This window comes from Epinephelus fuscoguttatus, linkage group LG6, assembly GCF_011397635.1.
Source record: "Epinephelus fuscoguttatus linkage group LG6, E.fuscoguttatus.final_Chr_v1".
Taxonomy (NCBI): Eukaryota; Metazoa; Chordata; class Actinopteri; order Perciformes; family Serranidae; genus Epinephelus; species Epinephelus fuscoguttatus.
Window position 1 is genome coordinate 12,686,268 of NC_064757.1, and position 19,682 is coordinate 12,705,949.

The 19,682-nt window shown below is 42.2% G+C and overlaps 1 protein-coding gene across 1 annotated transcript in view; it reads left to right on the forward strand.

Moving 5' to 3' along the window:
- The first annotated feature begins 204 nt into the window (after positions 1–204).
- sema4c (sema domain, immunoglobulin domain (Ig), transmembrane domain (TM) and short cytoplasmic domain, (semaphorin) 4C) overlaps positions 205–19,682 on the forward strand; it is a 123,266-nt gene continuing 103,788 nt past the window's right edge. Inside the window, exon 1 of the mRNA XM_049578965.1 lies at positions 205–952. The gene's annotated coding sequence lies outside the window, so the exon portion shown is untranslated. The remainder of the gene's footprint in view (positions 953–19,682) is intronic.

Sequence of the window (19,682 nt, forward strand, 5' to 3'; positions counted from 1 at the left end):
CTGTATTAATGCGGTATTGATCTCCTGTGGAACATTTTCTCTGGCACAGAGGGAGATCAAAAGTCCGGCAGTGCTTGTTTGGAGCTGGTGCCTTGCACACTGGCTCTTAAATACGGGGCAGAAATTGGTGAGGAACCAGACCTTCCAATCTGAGTGTCTGAGGTCAGACTCCAGGTTGGGAAGCACTTTGCCAAAAACAGACCTTCACTTTCCATACAATGAAAGTGTCTTAATCAAGCAGTGTAATGGCCGCTGGGGGCCCCTCGTCTGTGTCGGGGCCCTTGTTCCGAGAGGCTAATGGGCGGAGACCTGTTTGTGTGCCTTTTTTGAAATCCTCGCCGGTCCCTGCTGTGATGCGTACTGCAGAAGTAGGCTGGGGGCGCACACACGCTGCAGCGCCACACACACACTCACACACACATCATTTCCAGTGGAGACTGGCACAGAGACGCAGCGCCACGACCACTCCGGCATGTTTGTTTAGTACGGACTGCTGAAACTTCTGCGCACAGAGAGGCGGATAGATTCATCCAGCTCGTCCCAGATAGTGGAATAAATTGACGCTTTTTTTTCTCCTCCTTTTTTCTCCTCCTCCTCCTCCTCCTCCTCTGGTTTCGTGTTACAAAGCCTTGGGAGGGAGTTGCGCGGAGAGCCAGTTCCTCTGTGTAGAAACTGAATGACAGTATCATATGGCTTGATTTGCCCTGTAGTCCAACCATTTAAAAAAATACAGAGGAAATAAGAAAAGAGAAGAGAGAAACCGTGGGCGAATTCATCTGAAATTGATGAGGATGTGGAATAATTTATAACTCCAATTCAGAAACAAATCCGAGATAACGGAGAAAGAAGAGACGGAGAGAAAAGGATACTGGATCTGTCGTCAGAGAGAGACGGAGAGGAAAGCGCAGGACGCGTTGCCTGTAATCATCACCACCATCACCGTAATAATAAGGTAAGTTTGGAGCCGTTATTTGTCGTAATGGTGGTTGCAGTACTGTGAGGTAGCTGGATTAAAAGTAGACGAGGGAAGCAGAGGTAGAAGACATCCTGATCCGGAGTCTCCGGATCTCCAACTGTTGCCATGAAGCCCTCTTTTCTTGGGAATAGGATGCCGTCAGATACAACGCGTTGTCTAAACAGATCGTGGACGTGTAGTATGTTGTCCTTTTGGGGCTCAGTATGATGCAACTTTATCTTCATTTCGCGCAGTGTAAACACAGCGCACTGCGGTCAGGAGCAGTTGGAAGGGAATCAACTCCGGGCTTTCACCGTAGTCTGTGTATCTATTGCATGCACTGCTCCATAATCACAGTCAGACAATGAAACTATAACATATAAGATGCACACACTAGCCAGTGCAGTGTTTGTGGTGCAGCATGCCACAATTACAGCTGTTCACCGCTTCAGGGCTAAAAATCAGTTAATATGTTGTTATTTGCCTGTTATATTTCCATCTGTGGTGCTCTATCATGAACTTTTAGGACCCTTTCTGTGCTTGATAGTGTTTTGCATCTTCTATGGCATCAATATAATATTCCATTAATATTCCTTAACTTACTTTGTGACTTCTGCTGGCTCCCTGAAGAGAGGCTTTTAGAGTTAATAGAGATGTTTGGCAAATGCTAACGCAGATGCACAAGTTAAGAGTTCCAAAGCATCTTGCTGAAAACATATACAGAGATTTTAATAGCTGAGTCTCACATTGTTAGAGTAGTTATATATGACAGCCCTCATCCACTTCCAATGCCATAAAAGCAATGAGGCTCTTGAACTGCTGCCTCTATTTCCCGCTTGCTCAGCTGACACTCAAAAATTAAGCTCTTATGGTGACAATAATCCACTGACTTGAGATATTACTTTGGAGTGCTTTTTCCCCCTTCTGATTTTTCTTTTTGCCTTAATGAAGTAAGTATTAGCTCCAGTTGAGTGATTATTGTAATTACTGAGGAGGAGGAGGAGGAGGAGGAGGAGAAGGGCAGGCGTCACACTGGACAGTGAGCAGGGATTTGTGTAAAAAGGTGGTGGTTTGGGAGGAGGCGGCGGAGGAGGAGTGGGGGGTCTGCCTGCTTTTTTTTTTTTTTTTTTTACAAGCTGTTTGGTGCCAGTGCCAGTTAACTCACAGACAGCACAGGGGGAGTGTGGCCCTTCAAAATAAAGACAGTAAAGGTTGTGGGTGAAGTTAGTGGAGTCACGTTATAGCCATGTGGGATGGAGGATGACTTTATGTGAGCGTGATTGTGTTTGAGGATCCACTTTCTGCTTTGATATGTGTGTAATTTCCTCGTGAAGTTTGCCGTAGGACTTCTTTTTCATAAGGTTGGTGGGCGGGTGGTTCTGTGTGTTTGTGTATGCCACCGTGTCATTTGGAAAGATTAATGAAAGTAATATATTGGTCGAATTCAGCGCCGGCATTGAGCCGAGAGTTGACATTTGCCGTGTAGAAGGATGTAGCGGAGGATAATCCTGCCAAAATTCAATTTGCTCACCTTTTAATTTGTAAAATCAAGTTCACAGACCTTTAAGAATGGTCGTAATCCTTGATATAAATATACAGAGAAGATTATGCATGACTGGAGCACGTCACAATGAGACATGTTTGAAAACCCAGTTTGGTTGAAGCATGCCTCCCGACATCTGCATTACTTCCAGTCAGAAAAAAAGCCTTGAAAATCCAGCTTTATTCAGGGCAGTTGCAACAAAGACACACACACACACACACACACACACACACACACACACTGCAGCCCTCTGGCCCCAGATGTTAATGCCTCCATTGAGAGAGCCACAGGACTCCTGCCGACTCGATCTCTTCATTGTCGGACAGACAATGGACTCTACATCCTGATGGCCAGCCTCCTTCCCATCTTCCCTCACACACTCATCATGCTCCTCACACACACGCACAATTAAATAGCACACAGCCACGCAGACAAAGAACCACATGCATCATACGTCCTGTACATGCAAACAGGCATGCTTATACAATCGGGTTCTCGCATTTACATGCACCGCTTTACACACACGAAACAGTTTCACTTATATTAAATATGGAATTTCTTTCAACTTTGATCTCTTATGTACAATGTGTGTGTGTATTTGTGTGTGCTCATGACCCCTATGGGTGTTGTGTTGGACATATGTTCCTGCTGGCATCCACCTCAGGGCCAATGCTGGGCTGCAGCACCCGATTACTTCCATAAAAGACTAATTTTCGGTAATTTTCTCCATTTGGGGATTATTGTTTTGACTAAAAACTATAAAGAACTAATAAAGAAAAATGGCCATCAGATTTTCCAAGAACCCAAGATGAATGTTTTGTGGTGTCCTTACAGTCTTAAAGGAGCAGTGTGTAGGATTTTGTGGCATCTAGCAGTGAGGATTGCAGATTGCATGCCAGCTCAAATTTCTCCTGTGTGCCAAGCATGAACTCACATTTAGGATTTCTTCAGTGTCCATAGTTCAGGATGTTTTTAAGAGTAGCTGAATTATCAGCAGAGGTCTCTTCCTCTCCAAAACCAATGGAGTGGGTGATTAAAACTGGTAAAAACACTGAATAAAGCAGTTTACATTACAAATGAGTGTTTCTATGATGATATTTGGTTCGTCGCAGACAGACGTGTGCAACATGCCAGACTCCTTGGACAAGGACCCGTTCCGTATGGAGGTATAAACAGCTTGCTCTGAGGTAACGAAAACATGAAGATGATCTTTATTTTTGGGGGATCATACGCTAAAGAAAGCATACTCATTATATTCCATTTCTGCCCGTATATTCCCCTAAATCCTACACACTAGACAAACCCAAAGATGTTTATTTTATTATCATATAAGTAAAAGAAATGCTGCAAATCTTCACTCACAGAATGAATCATTTATCAAAATAGTTGCTAATTCATTTTCTGATTAATCAACCAGTCAGTCTAATATCACTATCTGTGTCAGTCTGAGTTTGCGAGTCCTTGCGTGCAAATATGTGACATAAACTGTGTTTTGACACCAAAGGGCCAACATTGCATCATAGCTGTTATATCGTCAGTGCACCAGATGTCTCCTGTCTGCTGCATGTGTGTGTTTGTGTGTGTGTGTTTAATTGTCATCTCTATGTCACAAGCATCACATCAATGCAACGGATACTGCAGCCCACATGGTGAGCAGCTGAATGCGCAGTAAACTCCCGTGATAACGCGATGATTTCTGCTAATGTAACGCAAAAGCTTTGCATACAGGAACACACACAGAGACCATTCAGGCTGTGCTCATGCTGGCTATGGTGCTGTGGGAGCGTATGGATCAGAATTTGCTAACGATAATGTATTTCTGATGGTGGGAGAGGCTTTTTTTTTTTCTTTCACATCCTCCGCTGAGCAACAGTTGATGTGCCAGCATCCCACAGTAGGCTTTTTTTTTTTTTTTTTTTTAAATTTCAAAACATCCTTTTCATTCCGCCGACGATTTAATTCCTTCTCTATCTTCCTTTCTTCCTTTTAAAACTCTCTTTCACAAGCAGATTTGCTTTTGTTTTTGCCTTTTCAAACTGCTCTGTGTTTCCTGCTGAGCTGAGAGGAGTTCACATCTCTGGCCGTGCCCTCTCTGTTCTGATGCTGCATGAACAGAATCGGCCCGACTCATTTTTTTGATGCCTAACAGTGTGTGTGTATCTGTGTGTGTGTGTGTGTGTGTGTGTGTGTGTGTGTGTGTGTGTGTGTGTTGAACAGAGATATGGTTCATGGCAGGCCAGATGCGAGGTCTGAAGAGCAGAAGCAGATGGGTCGTGTGTGTGTGTGTGTGTGTGTGTGTGTGTGTGTGTGTGCTGGAGGGAAACAGCAGGAGGTGGGGCTGGGCTGGACAGGCTGATGTTTAGAGAAGAAGGAAGGGAAGAGGCTTGTTTACAAGACCGTGATGGTAAATGGGCTTTGGCAGGGTGCAGGGTCAAAGTGATATAAACCGTATGTTTTCATGCTTTCTCTGCGTATGTGCGCCTGCATTATTATTGTTATAAGTTCATTATTATGGATCCTATTAACTGTAGAGACAAGGTAAAGTGTATGTGTGTGTTTGTGTTGAGGGGAGGTGTGATATGTGCACAGCTGTGGACTCAAAATGACACTGTGGCACCAGAACGTGAAGTCTGGCTCTCTAAATTACACTCACACACACACACACACACATTCAGGATTTTTATACATTAGCATCTCACTGGCACGTTGATCATGTTGTGTCTTGTGTAATTACCATAATCAAAGTTGATTAGATGGCTCATGGCTTCATTTCAGTTTTTACGTTTTTGTCAAAATTAAGACACAAGACCAGGAACCTTGTTGCTTCCTCTGGCTTGGATGTTTCCTTTTGTCCTTCCTTGTTTTTCTTTGCTTCTCCTGCGGAGGATGAATGTGGTGTAATCCCCCCTTTTTTGGGTTGTTTCATTGACCTCTCTTTCTTTCCACCATGTGCAGTTTTAAAAGATTTTACCTCTACTAACAGAACAACACCTCTGTTTTTCTTCTGTGCGCCACAGCAATCTTTCTATCTGTGTAAATCAATGCGGGAGAAAATCTGTGATGGCCGAGACAGCTCAACACAAGCAAATTAAGAAACCCTTTCACCGATTTCATAGCACATACAAGACACAGAGAAATGCACCGAGAATTCAAAAACACAAGCAAATTGAGAGACGCTGTAAGTCGCACACAACACAAAGAAAGTGAGTGACAACCCATTAAAAGTTTTTGGTGGGGAACCAAAAAACAGTGGGAGTTCCACTGGGAGATGCAGAGGACTATATCAGCCGCCATATGACAGGGACAGTAAATGATTGTTTCCATCATATTAATGCAACTGTTATTGTTTATAAAGCACTGCCAACACATACATTATGTATGACATTAGAGGCCGATGCTGTTGGGGTTACATGTCACGCCTCTTTTGCTTCTGCGATGCCGGCATGCTGTCAAAATCCACAGACTGAGGAGGCATGATGTCGCCGTTGGATCTGGATCTGTGTAAAAATGCAAAGACAGCTTAATGAAGGGACTTAATTAGCAGTTCTGTACCATGATCTCTGTGTAAAAAGGACTAATGATGTTGGAAAGTGAGCTAACAGTGTTTGTTTTAGATTATCAGTCTGATTCCATGACTTTGATATTATTGGAGATGTTAGCTACACTACTAGCATTAACACTTGGCCCATTTCTAGCTCATTGTTCATCAGTTTTTTGTGACCCCCCCCCCCAAAACACTGGCGCTGTCTCAACACCACCTGCAAGTTAGGCAAATAATTTGCAGCTGTGATTTGCACCTCTGTTTTCTTTGTGCACTGCTTTGTGGGACAATGGTGTGAGCAGCACACTCAAAAATCAAGCTTTTTTTAGTATGCAAAACAGTCTTTATTTTGTCACATCTCTATTGTGAACACACCTCATGCTACAAAAACCTGCTGGATGTATTGGATTGTGACAGAGCTTATGACTCAGTGTGTCTGTATGGGATTGTGTTTTCTGTATTCTGTGTTGTGAAATTTCCCAAGTTGCATGTATCATACTTATGTACAGCATTTATTCAAATGCGATGTATGTGTTGTCAAGTTGTTGATGATATCTGATGATGTGTCTTCATTTGCTCGTGTTTTCTGTATTTGCAGCGCCTTGAGCTCTTCGGCTCCTCCTGGCTCATTTGTTTACAGGAACGATTCTGATGTCTCAAACTTGATGCAGCTATTATTTATTGATGTTAAAATGCTACGGAGGGCATTATTAATATAGAAGACAAACTGCACACAGGCTGAAACACACACATATACACACACACAGGCACCACACTGCACAACCTCCAGCCTCCTCTCAGTGGCTTTAAGGCCTGTTGAGAAGTTTCCATCAGGCAGTGAAGATGGATCCAGAGGGTTTTGGCAGTGGCTGTGATTGCAGTTGTTCCGAAGAGAGAAGCTTTTGCTCCTCTGCAACTTAGCCCTTCCCTTTGAGCTCTTTCTTTCCCTCTTTCATCCTCTGTCTCTCTCACCCACTTACGCACACATTTTTTCCCCCTCTTCCTCTCTCTTGCCCGTTTCGGCTCAATTCGAGTAGCATAATGAGGTCATTTTTGCATTGCCAAAGTGTAAGCACTACCACTTATGTAGCTCAACTTTAATTGAACAGACAAGTGCATATTCAGCCCATTGTGAGTGAAAACTATGCTCAGATAGAAGGAAGCAGTATAATCCTTTTGGTGGCTCTAATAGTGGTGCCAGTACCCTGAATGCCTCGGGAGCAGCCTGTATGGATCCCTCTCTCTCAGATCAATTCAGTTAAATTAAATGAAGTCATATTGGCATTATTGTCAAAAATTAACATTATTGCCAAAAAAACAATACTCTCAGAATATAGAACACAAGGCAGTAATAAATATTTGTCACCCTCTATGAATGATGCAGCCTCCCTTTGGGGTAATCAATAAATAAATAAGCCCTGAGGGAGGAGAAATGTTTCCAGGAAAGTCAGGCTGGTGGAAAATCCAATGTGGTACACACTGACGTTTCTGGAGGCAAATCTGTAGAGCAAGTGCAACTGGATGTACCAAATCTTTTACTCTTGCAATGTGGAAGTTGTGTTTATCAAAGCTTTTTGTTCCGACCTCTAATTTCCCCCCTGTCGGGCTGATCAATGTAATTTTAAAAATGTCAGAATGCAGTGCTGAGAGGGATCAGCCCAATCTAATCACTGTTGTCTGTAACAAATGAAGGAACAGATGGAGAGTAACCCAAAGCTCCCCGCCATGACATAAAGGTCTGTGCTTTGCTTCTGCACAACAACCTCTGTGTGTGCCTTTATGTGACTCTGGAGGTCTTTAGAAGAAGCTTGGTGGAGCTGCTCTGGGTGGCTCGGCTCTGCATTATTTATGAGTGTAGGAATGGAGGTGGAGGAGAGCCCTGACCTGCTTGTTTGTTACCAGCTGACCACTATTGGCCATCTGCTGCCCGCCAGCCTCGTGCTCTCTCTCTCTCGTTATCTCTCACTGTCTATCTTTATGTTGCTCTGCTCCCTGTGTGCATCTATCAATAATTGGGTTTCCATCCAAGTTTTTATGTAAAATAGGACACATAGAGAGAGAGGTTAAATGGATTTTTTGCTTGCTTGTGATTGAGCAGGGTTCAGTGAAAACAGTGTCATAAAAAGTGATGACAGCTTCAATAAATATTAACATACATCTGTTCTGGTAATGTGACCTGCTGAAAAGTGTCTGAAACAGGATTGATTTCTTCACTCAATCAGTTTTAGAAATAGAATTTGATTTAAATTGTTGTTTCTAGGTGTAAAACGATATGCCCAATTTCAGTTTGATTAAAAAGTGCATAATATTAATGATTATAACATTATTTGCCAAGACATGTACACTTCTACTTTGGAAAAAACGAATCTCCACCAACTTAGCTGGTCCAGATATCCAAATATCACAGTTTTTACCTTAAGAGATTAACTCTAGCAAAACATGACTGTGTTTATATTTTTGAAGACGTTTGGTTTCCGTTATTTTCTTGCTTGGGAAACCTCAAGATGTGATCACTAATGGACTAGTTATGGCCACTAGCCTTTATGGATATTGGTATACCATTAATTAAGGACATATTATATAGAGATGTTCTGATACAACTGTATACTACCAACCCTGTATGGGTGTGACATGATTGCTATAGTTGTTGTTTGGCATGGCTCCTGTTAAACCCTCTGTAAAATAATTTTAAAAAAAGACCAAATAGCCTACATATAGTCGATCCCCTTGAACATTCTTTTATTATCTAATTTGACTGTCATTTGTAAAAAATAAAAAAAAAAAATTATTAGGAATAAATAACAATTCTTCAAAAAAAAAAAAAAAACTTACAGTGCAGCCACAATTTAGTAAGAAGCAACATTAATGCCACCCCTCGAAACTGAAGCCTTGCATACTGTTCATGTTGCCTTTTTACTAGTGGGATTTTCCAGTGTAAGATATTGGCAACTTGCTAATGGCTAACATTACACTGTTCACAGGAAATCAATTATTTTTGGCCGCTCTAAAACAGTAGTTGCCAGTGGCTGCACAGCGCAACTTGCTGTGTAGGCTACAACTCAGAACAACTCTAATATTGTGATATTATTACTTACAACTTTGCTGCTGGTTTTGAGTGGGGAAGGTGTTTGGAATATGATGTTGCTCAGTGTATTGTTATATTTGTATGTTCACCAGCTGGTGATTGCTGATTATTGTTCACTCATCTGTAATAAAAAGATGAGGAAAAACACATACATTAATATACAGTCAGTCAGTCAGTGGCCTAACTGGGAAGGTGCTGGTTGTTGTTCTGTTTTCAGTGTTATAAAGGAATAGTTATGAAGTTGGAGAAAGGAAACATTATGCTAAGCTAAGTTACGCTAACAAGAAACTGGATCCAGCTACATATTTAGCACCCAGACATGACAGTGGTATCAATCTTTTCATTTAACTTTAGGCACAAATGTGGATAAATGTGTTTCCCAGAATGTTGAACTATTACTGTAAAGTCATTTCATTCTGCTAAATCATTTAAGTTGCATGTTATAGCATCTACAGTGTACAGCAGTATCCATCTACAGTGTCTTCGGCAAAGCAAACAATGTGTTTTTTATCTCCTAACGGAGTCAAAGAACAGACTCAGGGAGAGAAATCTTCATCATATTTGATACTAGTAATTTCCTCTTCAGATAGCAGCTGGACTCATCTTTCCTGTTTCATCCTATTTCCTGGGTCTGCCATGCCTGGCCGTGGTTTAAATTGTAAAGCTGGATTGGGAAGAGATGTTAATATGCTCGGCCAAAAACCTTGTCAGAGAGCCAACTGTGTTTCGGGGGCACCGTGTAAGGTATTTAGTATGTTTTCTGAGGCCCCCGACGCGGCTGTTCGTCGGCTGCTTGTTGTTTTGTTTGTCCCGACTCAGCAGATGTTTTCTGGCTCAGTTGTCTGCACTGTGTTTTGTGTACAGAGGACCGCCGGAATTGTTCTCTTTTTTTGTTATTCTGATTTTGGTGACACGTCAGTGCTGTTTGGACCCAGTGTGAATGCACGGGTTCCTATTGTTTACTGTCAGTGGCAACATTGCTATGTGTGTAGTTTGCATAGAGTATGTGCTTATGCATATTCAGCTCTTGCATCTTGCTGTTTTAATGCATTGTGTCCTGGATAGTGTATGCAAATGTATATGTGCGACCAGCAAAAGATAACAGTAAAAAAAAAGTGAGTCATGGACTGGATATCTGAGATTGTGTGCGTGTTAATGTGTGTGTATGAATAATGATGCACATACAGTGGTCAGTAGGGGGTTGTGTAGAGGAAAGTAGGCCCCTCTCCTCCTCTTCCTTGTGCTAACCAGAGCATGGTAGTTTGTTTTTATGACGGCCTTTTTTTGGCATTGTTCTGGTCCGATAGAGCTCGCCCTCCCTACCGTGGGACTGGCCGTTAGTGGGCAGGAAGTGCCGGGAGCGCGCAGCTTGAGCGCACACACAAACACACACACACACACACACACACACTGTATTGCAGACTCCAGCACACAGGGCCCCTCCCAGGCTATCGCCCCACACTCACACATAAAGTTTTGAAAGGACAATAAAAAGTTGCCCTGCGGCTCGCAGGCTGGTAAGCTGCAGCTTATCCGGGAAGGAGCTGCAGCCGGGCTAATGGCTTCTCTCCAGGGCAGGCACTACAGAGGGGCCCATGCAGGCTTATCGGTAGCAGGAGGGCCCCTACATGACTGCTTGCTTTGAGCTCGGCTGAGCTAGCGTGTGGGAGTAGCTTAGCTTTCATAGCTATTGGGAGACTGAGAGCTACTTTTCCTTATGTCGTGTTGTGTTTGTCTGCAGTGATCTTGGCCTTTAGGAAAATCAAAGTTAGTTGTTAGCCCCTCCTAAATGAAAACATAGATGTTTACTCAGTGTAGCACCTCTAATTGGAAATTCAAAGTTAACTCAGCGTTGCAGTTCCTAATGGAAACCTGGTCCATCAAGTCTTGGGAAGTCAATGCTACCCTTTATTGTTGAAAAATCAATGCTAGAACAGTGTTTCGTTTAACACTAAGAAAATACTTCTTTCTAATACCATGGGGCACTTTTGGCAAGTGTGAAGAGGATGGCGGACAATGTGTTAGATGTCTTAGTGTAGAGACAGCATGGTTTGTAGAAAACAATTGTGTGATGAAGAGGAGACAGACGCCTTGCCCCCTGACTTATCAGATTTTGCTTGGATGGTATGGTGAAATGACTCCAGCATGATCTGACCCTATGAGTCACTGCTCCTCTTCTTCATCTTTAGTGAAACAGGAACTGAGATGGTGTTTACAGCAGCTGCTGCTAACTCTACTGCAGCGAGGTAACCTGTCACTGTTGACTCGTATGAAAGACTTGTTAAACACAGCCCTTTTTGCCTTGAATGAGAAGTAAATACAGGCTGTACAGCATTATACCTAAATATCCTGAACCTGCTGTTTGTTTATGTTGACGGTGCCACTTCCCCACCTACTCGTCTGCTTTGCATATTGCCCACGATAGACATGATGAGATGCTGCAGACAACAAGATTATCACATACAGTGAATGGTCGATTTAAATGGGGACATGAGACTGACATACAGCTGGATATTTGATCCTGATATGGACAGCATCTTTATACCTGGTGAAAACAGTGCTATAATGTCACTGTATCGATGGCCACATGGTAGAATGCTATGCTCTGTGATTTCTAGGGCTGTCTTGGATACCAGTTTTGAGGCATTGAAGCTTCATTGAGAAATATCCATGATTAATTGGAGCTTCACTGAGTTGGGGGTTATGATAAATGAGAAGACATTTTTTGAAACATCAGTTTTCAGTCAGTACGCTTAAAATAATCTGACAGTTGGCCACTTTGTATCCAGATAGAAGTAATCATAGCCATTGTAGCTAGAAAAAAATTCTCTGCAAGACAGCTATCCTGTTACTTGCAGTTTTCAGGTGATTTACTAAGCTGGTTGTATATTTGTGATTTGTCAGTTTCCATATCTGGCACTTGACTTTTTGGGGGTCGTCTTTGTAAATCTGATACTAATCCAGATGCTTGACTTGTTCAACATCTTGCTAACGTACCTGTAAGCCTGTCACAGGTTGTCAAACAGTTGTCGTCAACAAACTACATCTATTATACGTTTAAATGTCCTTGTCCGAGAATAATTAATGCAGATGCATAATGAATTATGTTGGATTACAACATCTTAATTTATGGCCTCTGGGATTTTTGGGCTAATGGTATAGAAGAAGTATTGAGATAGTGATTTTGACATCGATTACCAGGGCACCAAATGAAGCTTTGAAGCCTCAGAGCATGCAGGTCAGCCCTGCTGATTTCCTTCACATACATACTTCAAAAAATATGTATCTCAACAATTTTTTGGAGTCAGAAGTCAGAGTTGCGGCATCACTATGGAGCCTGTGCATATAGCACCCATAGCTACACAGTACATTTATGTGGTGTTGGGATGGTGATCTCATTGAGTGCAATCCAGCCCTCAACTATAAATATATGATGTCTGTGGTATCTGCATCTTGTTAATCCCCTGCACCAAGTACAAATCCAGCTTTTTGATTCACTTCCTCCAGGTCTGCCTCTGCACTCTTTTATCAAAACATCACTGCTAGCTTAGCACAAATCTTGCTCTGGTTAGCACCTCATTGGCCTCACCTCGAATCCAGCACTAGGATCTTCTTTGAGCCCAGCTGTATCAGCAGCTGCAGCTATAATAGTGCTGTTGTTGAGGTGTTGGTTTGGCTTGTGTGCAGGGGCAGGGGGTGAAAGAGAGAAACAGAGTCTGTTTTTGCCCCCTCACCCGCCCCTATCCTGCTCCAGACTCACCTTTGACCTGCGACTGGCTGCACCCCACCCCCCACCCCCGCTGCTCTTTTCCAGTCCACTGCTCACTGCATGATGTCTGACTGTCTGAAGAGAGAGAGAGAGAAAAAAAAGAAAGAAAGGTGCTCAATGGGATGGAGCCACAGTAATATGACAGAAAGGAGATAAAAGAGGAGAAAGACAGGGATTGGGGAGAATACAAGGGCTGGCAAGAGGGGAAAAAAATAGAGAAAAGTATATGGGTTGCCAGGTTTGGTCCACTCTGAGAGAGAGGCAGAGATTGGAAAACGAAAAAGAAGCCAGCCTGGCCAGACAACAGCCCTGAGAAACCCAGATAAGAGCCGACCAGCAGTCAACAATTACACCATCAATTTCCAACCTGGCTTTCACCTTCTTCTCTCACTCTCTTTCAATCTTTCTCATCTTCTGCTTCTTGGTACTCACTCTTATTCTCTTTTCTCCCCTTTAGTCCCCACTGCTGTGCTCCCAAGGTGTACTTTTGTAATAGACCTCTCCATGTGCAGCCTGTTCCACACACACACACACACACACACACACACACACACAATCATACTGTATTACACTCTCTCTGACACATGCTTTCCAGGCATAAATGAGGTACTTGTACTCTCCTTCAGTACTATCATTTCATTCTATTTCATACTTCTACTCCAGTAATTTACATTTTGCAGGTTAAGCTTTTGCAAATTATGTTCAGCTAAAGAAAATTATGTATTAAACTATTGAGCTAAACCATGGTCAGCTATAATAATGATTTACTGCTTACATCTAAATGCATTGGCAACAATATTTGTAATAATCATCTAACACATTGAAAGGAGCCTTTCTGCATAATGAGTACTCTTACTTTAGATACTATGTAGTCTTACTTAAGTTAAAATGTATTTATTTATTTTCCAGTGCAAAATGATGTAATAACTAAGGTGAAATGCTATTGGGAACATTAACAGATTCTTGAAGCTAACATACATGGGGTGGAGCGATGCATCCTGCCAGTCGCCTGTAGGTTTTCTGCTAGGGAAAAGAAAAGCAATAAACCTACAGGCGACTGCCAGAACAAATACACCCTGTTGACTGGGCTAACTCAGGCAGCTGAACCCTTGTATTAGCCTCAGCTGAACTTAAAAATATATTTTTGAGATTCAAGAGCAAGGATAGAAACCAACTTTTTCAGAGTACACATGGCACGTGAGTATTGTATAGGCTACAGATAAAATTTCCTCAGCATATCTGAAAATTTCAAGGAGATACACGGCTTTCAGTGAGCACAGGTAGTCAGGGACTGTTCTTTACTTGTCAGAGAAGGAGGGGAGCTGGGGTGTGACTTTGTTTGTTTGTTTGTTTTATCCTCCCCAAAGCTTGAGCCTCGCTGAGTGACTGGCAGAAAATGCACAACCCTCCCTCCACCATAGTAGTTTTTTTGTTCTTCTTTTTAAAACTTGCCCTTTGATATTTGAAAGCTAAAAGTAAAAAGTTGAAGACGAAATCCTGGAGTTGAAAAAAGCTTCAGTTTCTCAGTCTTGTCATGCATGCTGGTTAGTTGGTGCAAACTGTGTAGGCTCAGATTTGATTACTTTTTTTTTCTGACGGAAGCGTTCATTGCACATGATGCTTCCAAGGACCACTGGAATTTGAAAATCCAACACTAATCTCTATTTTTACAATTGTGATAAATGGTCTAATTTTGGTGATTTTTAAAGAAAACATGCCTTATAAACCTACCCGTGGCTTTGTAAGGCATGTTTTCTTTCAAAATCTGCGGTAAAATAAATACAAAATACAACCATTTAAAGTTGTATGCCTCTCCCCTAAGCTAAAATTTAAAAAAGTCCCTTCTCATTGGTTAAAATATTATTTGACATGCCTTCCCCTTTTTGTACCACCCCCTCCTCTTGCATAAATAACGAACAGTCCCTTGTTGCTTGTTACTTTTACTTGAAGAAAGGATCTGAATGCTTTTTCCACTACTCATGCTTTCACACACACATTACCACAGGCTCTCAAACACACACTCATAACATCAGACAAATATGGAAGGCCACGTGCATTTTGTCAGGCACCAAACACTCACCTGTACCAACACATTTACAAATTGCGTGCCAAATGTACACACTTACACATTGTCTCTAACTTCACTCTCTCTCTCCTTCTGTCTCCCTCTCACTCACACACACACACACACACAGGTGGCATATGGAACAGTTTATCTCACAGTGTTATTCTTTTTTTTTGTTCCTATTAGGCAAAGCCTTTTTTTAGGAACACCAGGGAGGAGAGAAAGGCAAACTCTTTATTATGATTTTTTCGCCTGAGGTTAGACCAGCCGCAGAGAACAGACACGCACGCACGCACACAAAGGCATACACACACACACACAAACTCTGAGCCCCCCTCTGCCTCTGCGCGTCAAAAAATCAATAACACGTCTCTTTTAAAAAAGCCTGAAAACTAATGGAAAGAGACAGTGAGGGAGTGAGAGAGGGATGCTGATGAACCCCACCAACACACACACACACACACACACACTCTCTTTCTCTCTCTCTCTTTCCGTCATGCTCACTTTCTCTGCTGATTGTGCTTTTTCTTCTCCTCTGTCCATCAGAAAATAGAAAAAAGATAGATAGATAGATAGATAGATAGATAGATAGATAGATAGATAGATAGATAGATAGATTGGAATGGTAAAGCAGAAAAAGCAAGAGGAGTCGTGTCAAATTGAAGCGACTGAGTAAAATCGCCTTCCCTTTTTAAAATTCATTGACCGTCCATCCTCCATCCCTCCGCCCCCTCCATCCCTCCATCCATCCTGTCCTCTCATATCTCTGCGGCTGAACAGCTCTGATTTGTGTACCAGGATTAAATTCCTCAAATTTGTCTTTCACTCCCTGTGGAAGAGGACCGTGCTTTTTTAATTAATTGATTTTGAAATTAAGTTAGCTGCTCTGTGTGTATGTGTGCATGGTGACGGAGTGTGTCTTTCTCTCTTTCTCCGCCACTTAGCTGGGTAACAGATGGGTGGGGTTGTGTGTTTTGCTCAGTGTGGGCCTGTATTTGCATATACAGTAACTGTGCCTTTGTGATTGTCTATAATCGGAGAAGCTGAAGAAACAAATTGATGCTAAATCAGAAGTGTTCAATTGAGAAATTGTGGCTTTATTAGGGGTTACATAATGCTCTAGGGCTGGGAGATTTGGAGGAAATCAAATATCTTAATATTTCTGATTGATATTCTGACGATATTGTAGGGTTGACTGTTGGTGCTTTCAGAAAATATTTACACAGTGACAAAGGCAAATAATAGAACAACATAGAATGGAACAACTTTACTGTAATGCAGCCTTTAAAACCAGGAAAAGATGCTTACAGTATTACAGTCTCCAAAATCTAAGACGATATCTTATCCTGTATGACAGTATTGATATAATATCAAGATACTGCCCAGCCCTATGCAGGTCTATTTCAATTCCTTTGCATTTTGTTTTTTGTTTGGATAATGACCTTTACAAGTTCTGGTTTTGTTACCTTTGGACAGAGCGATTATGTTCCCCCTGTTTCCAGTCTTAATGCTAAATTAAACTAATCAGCTGTTGGCTGTCAATCTTTTCACATTCATATTTCTGTCAGCAACAAAGCAAATAAGTAGGCTGTACTTCCCGAAATGTCAGACTATCCATCTGAGTAATCTGTGTAAGAGGCAAGAGAGGAAGGTTATGGACTTGTGTGTGTGTGGTTGAAAGGGGAACCAAGAGGTGAGAAAAAGTACGAAGGAAGCCTAAAATGGAAAGTGTCTGATAATGTCTGTGCTCAATACCAAAGTGTTGACTAGTAATGATATGAACAACACAAAGTCAAGGTCTGATACATCCTGGCTTTAAGGTCAGGCATGGAAATATTAAGGCCACTGACAGGCTTGTGACCTATTGCTCCACTCTGCTACATCTGCAAAGTTATCTGAAGTCTTTTTAGAGACAAAGATGGAGAGCTTTTGACTTCTTTAGGACTTCTGAATTTTAGCTGAGATCAGCCTCCGCTCATAGAACTTGGTGAGTACAATTAAGGATTTAAGATAAAATGTAATCATGGATAGATAACATTTATTTATTATTAATTTAAACCAATGCTATTTTTTCCCGCAAGTGAAAAACGTGCGTACCTGTTTGTGTCTTACTGATTGAGATATGTAAGCTCGCACAACATTTACAAACCAACATGTTTTTAATGCTTGTGAAAAGATAAAAAGGTTGATTTAAATTGTTACCTTCCAGTACATCAACCTCAGAATGACTCACCCTCACATTTTTGTCATACAACAGCTGCAGTTAGTGTTGCAGGATTACTGGTGTTGTGAGCAGATACAGACTTGACAAACAGTGCTGAGCTGCTGTGATAAATTGTAATCAGAGCCAACATGAAAAAAAGGCTACACTCAGTATAATTACATGCTTCCACATCTTTCAACCAAACCACCTCACCTGTTTGGCTCCGTCTTCTTCCCCAACCAAAACCCGACCTGCTAAACAATGTACCTCCTTAAGCGGTGTTTTTAAACTTCATCTTCTAAAAGTTTATTGTTGTCTTTATTTCTTATGCCATTCCTCCTGTGGGGCTTTGTTAAAGTTGTTGTAAAATGTATCCATAAAGTGCAGAAAATGTCTAAAAAAAAACTATACATTTAATAGCTACATTCAGCTGATGTGTGTAGCTGCAAAACTGTCACTGTCAACACTTTATGGTTGTAGAACCATGGCCTACCACTGCCTTCACATTACAATGCATTTATTTTTTGTGAAACACTTGCAGGAAGTGGCAAAGTAATTAAGTTTGCACTGATCAGCTTACCGTTGTAAAAGAAAAACAGTTAGCAGCTGCATATATCTCTTCATCTGAAGCATAACATTGCATGTCCTAGTATAGCAGAGGCCCGACCACCCTGCTCTGCCTCACTCTGCCATTGACTGGGCTTACCCTGACATTCTTACCCAGACCCAAAGCAATCTCATTCTTCTCAAACCTAACCAACCCATAGGTGTATATAGACACCTGGATACAGTATTGAAGGCAGGAACCCGTTCATTCCTATAAACGTTGCTCAGTGGCACATCAAGTCAAAATAAGCTCTATTTCCAAGGTATGAAATTATCTGGATGATCAGTGCTGCTCTTCTTGACTTTCCAAATGTTATCGGACTGACTGGATTAAGTCCTGATAGTAGAACGAGTCATTTCACGGGTGTTGTGACACTAAAAAAAAATGTATTTAGTGATTTACAGACGTCTCATTTCCAGTGTTCCAGACTTTTTGGGCCCAGTGGCATCACATGAAGGTCCAGGACGAAAATGAAGGTCTACGAAAATTGGCTTTAAAACCTGGTGTACTTAGTGGGGACCAAAAAATTCTCTTAATCACCTGTGTGGATTTGCATTTCCTAGGATAGCGAAGGCATGACCCGCCCTACTCTGCCTTACTCTGCCTGTTACTGGGCTTAACCTGACATTCTTACTCTAACCCAAGCCAATCTCACTCCTCTTGCCTTAACCTAACCAATCCAACCTACAAAGGCAAGGAGTACTAGCCAATCGGAGGAAGAGTAGGGCGGGTCATGGCTTCGCTATCCTAGCAAAAGCAAATTTGCATCCCCAGCCCATTATTCTGACTAAAAGTCTGGAATATAATTTCATGGGTGGGCAAGTCACTTTAATGTGAGTTGTGCTAGGTAGCTCCATGTGATAGATACGTGTTCACACTCCTTCATCATTATACCAGTGTGAGGGGGTGAGCGCACTGCTGTGCCCTGAGTGTTCGTGCGTGAGTCGTCTCTTTCACAGCTGCATGGACTCTTGCTTTGTTCCACAAAGCTGCTGTGTTGTTGAACGTCTCCCGTATTATGTAGCGCACAAAACCGTCCTATCAAGAGCTGCGCATGCCATCGCAGCATGCTGCCTCAGCGCTTGCAGCATATGACGGTTGTGTCGCTCATCAGCGGGCCGCTGTGTGCGTCACAGCACTGGTGCTGGATGTGCTGCCTGCTGTCAGGCCTGCGTCGTCTGTCGCAGTGTGTGTCTTTCTCTGTTTTTGAGTGTGTATCTAATCTCTTTGTGTCTGTGTGTGTGTTCTTCTTTGAGTCTGTGCGGCTCTTTCTTTGTGTCTGCATCTTTGTGAGTAACCTGTGTGCATCTTTATCTCTTTGTGTCTGAGTGTGTGTGTGTGTGTGTGTGTGTGTGTGTGTGTGTGTGTTTGTATTAGGTGTGCCTTTGTCTAAGTGCTTTGAGTCTGTATCTCCTTCAGTCTTATTAATTATATATATATACACATATATCAGCTTATTGTGTGTCTGCATTTGGGTGTGTGTGTGTTTATCCCTCTGTGTCTGTGCGTGTGTGCATATTACCACAGCTGTACGACAGACAGAGCTCCTGCTCGACTTTATTAAGAACATTTACTAGAAACTCTGCTGGGTTTGTCTAAGCTGGGAGATTAAGATGTGCGTACAAACACACACACTGACAAGACTGACTCACAAAGGCGCCAGGGGTTTGGGAAAGAGAGGGAGTATGTGTGTGTGTGTGTGTGTGTGTGTGTGTGTCTGTCTGTCTGTCTGTCTGTCTGTCTGCCTGCCTCTCTGCCTGTCTGTGTGTGTGTGTGTGTGTGTGTGTGTGTGTGTGTGTGTGTGTGTGTGTGTGTGGGCGAGCTTTGCAAAATCAACAAACACATGCGCTGTAGCATTCCGACACATTCATACACACTGCGTTCTCACATATTCCTGTTCTGTCATACATACTG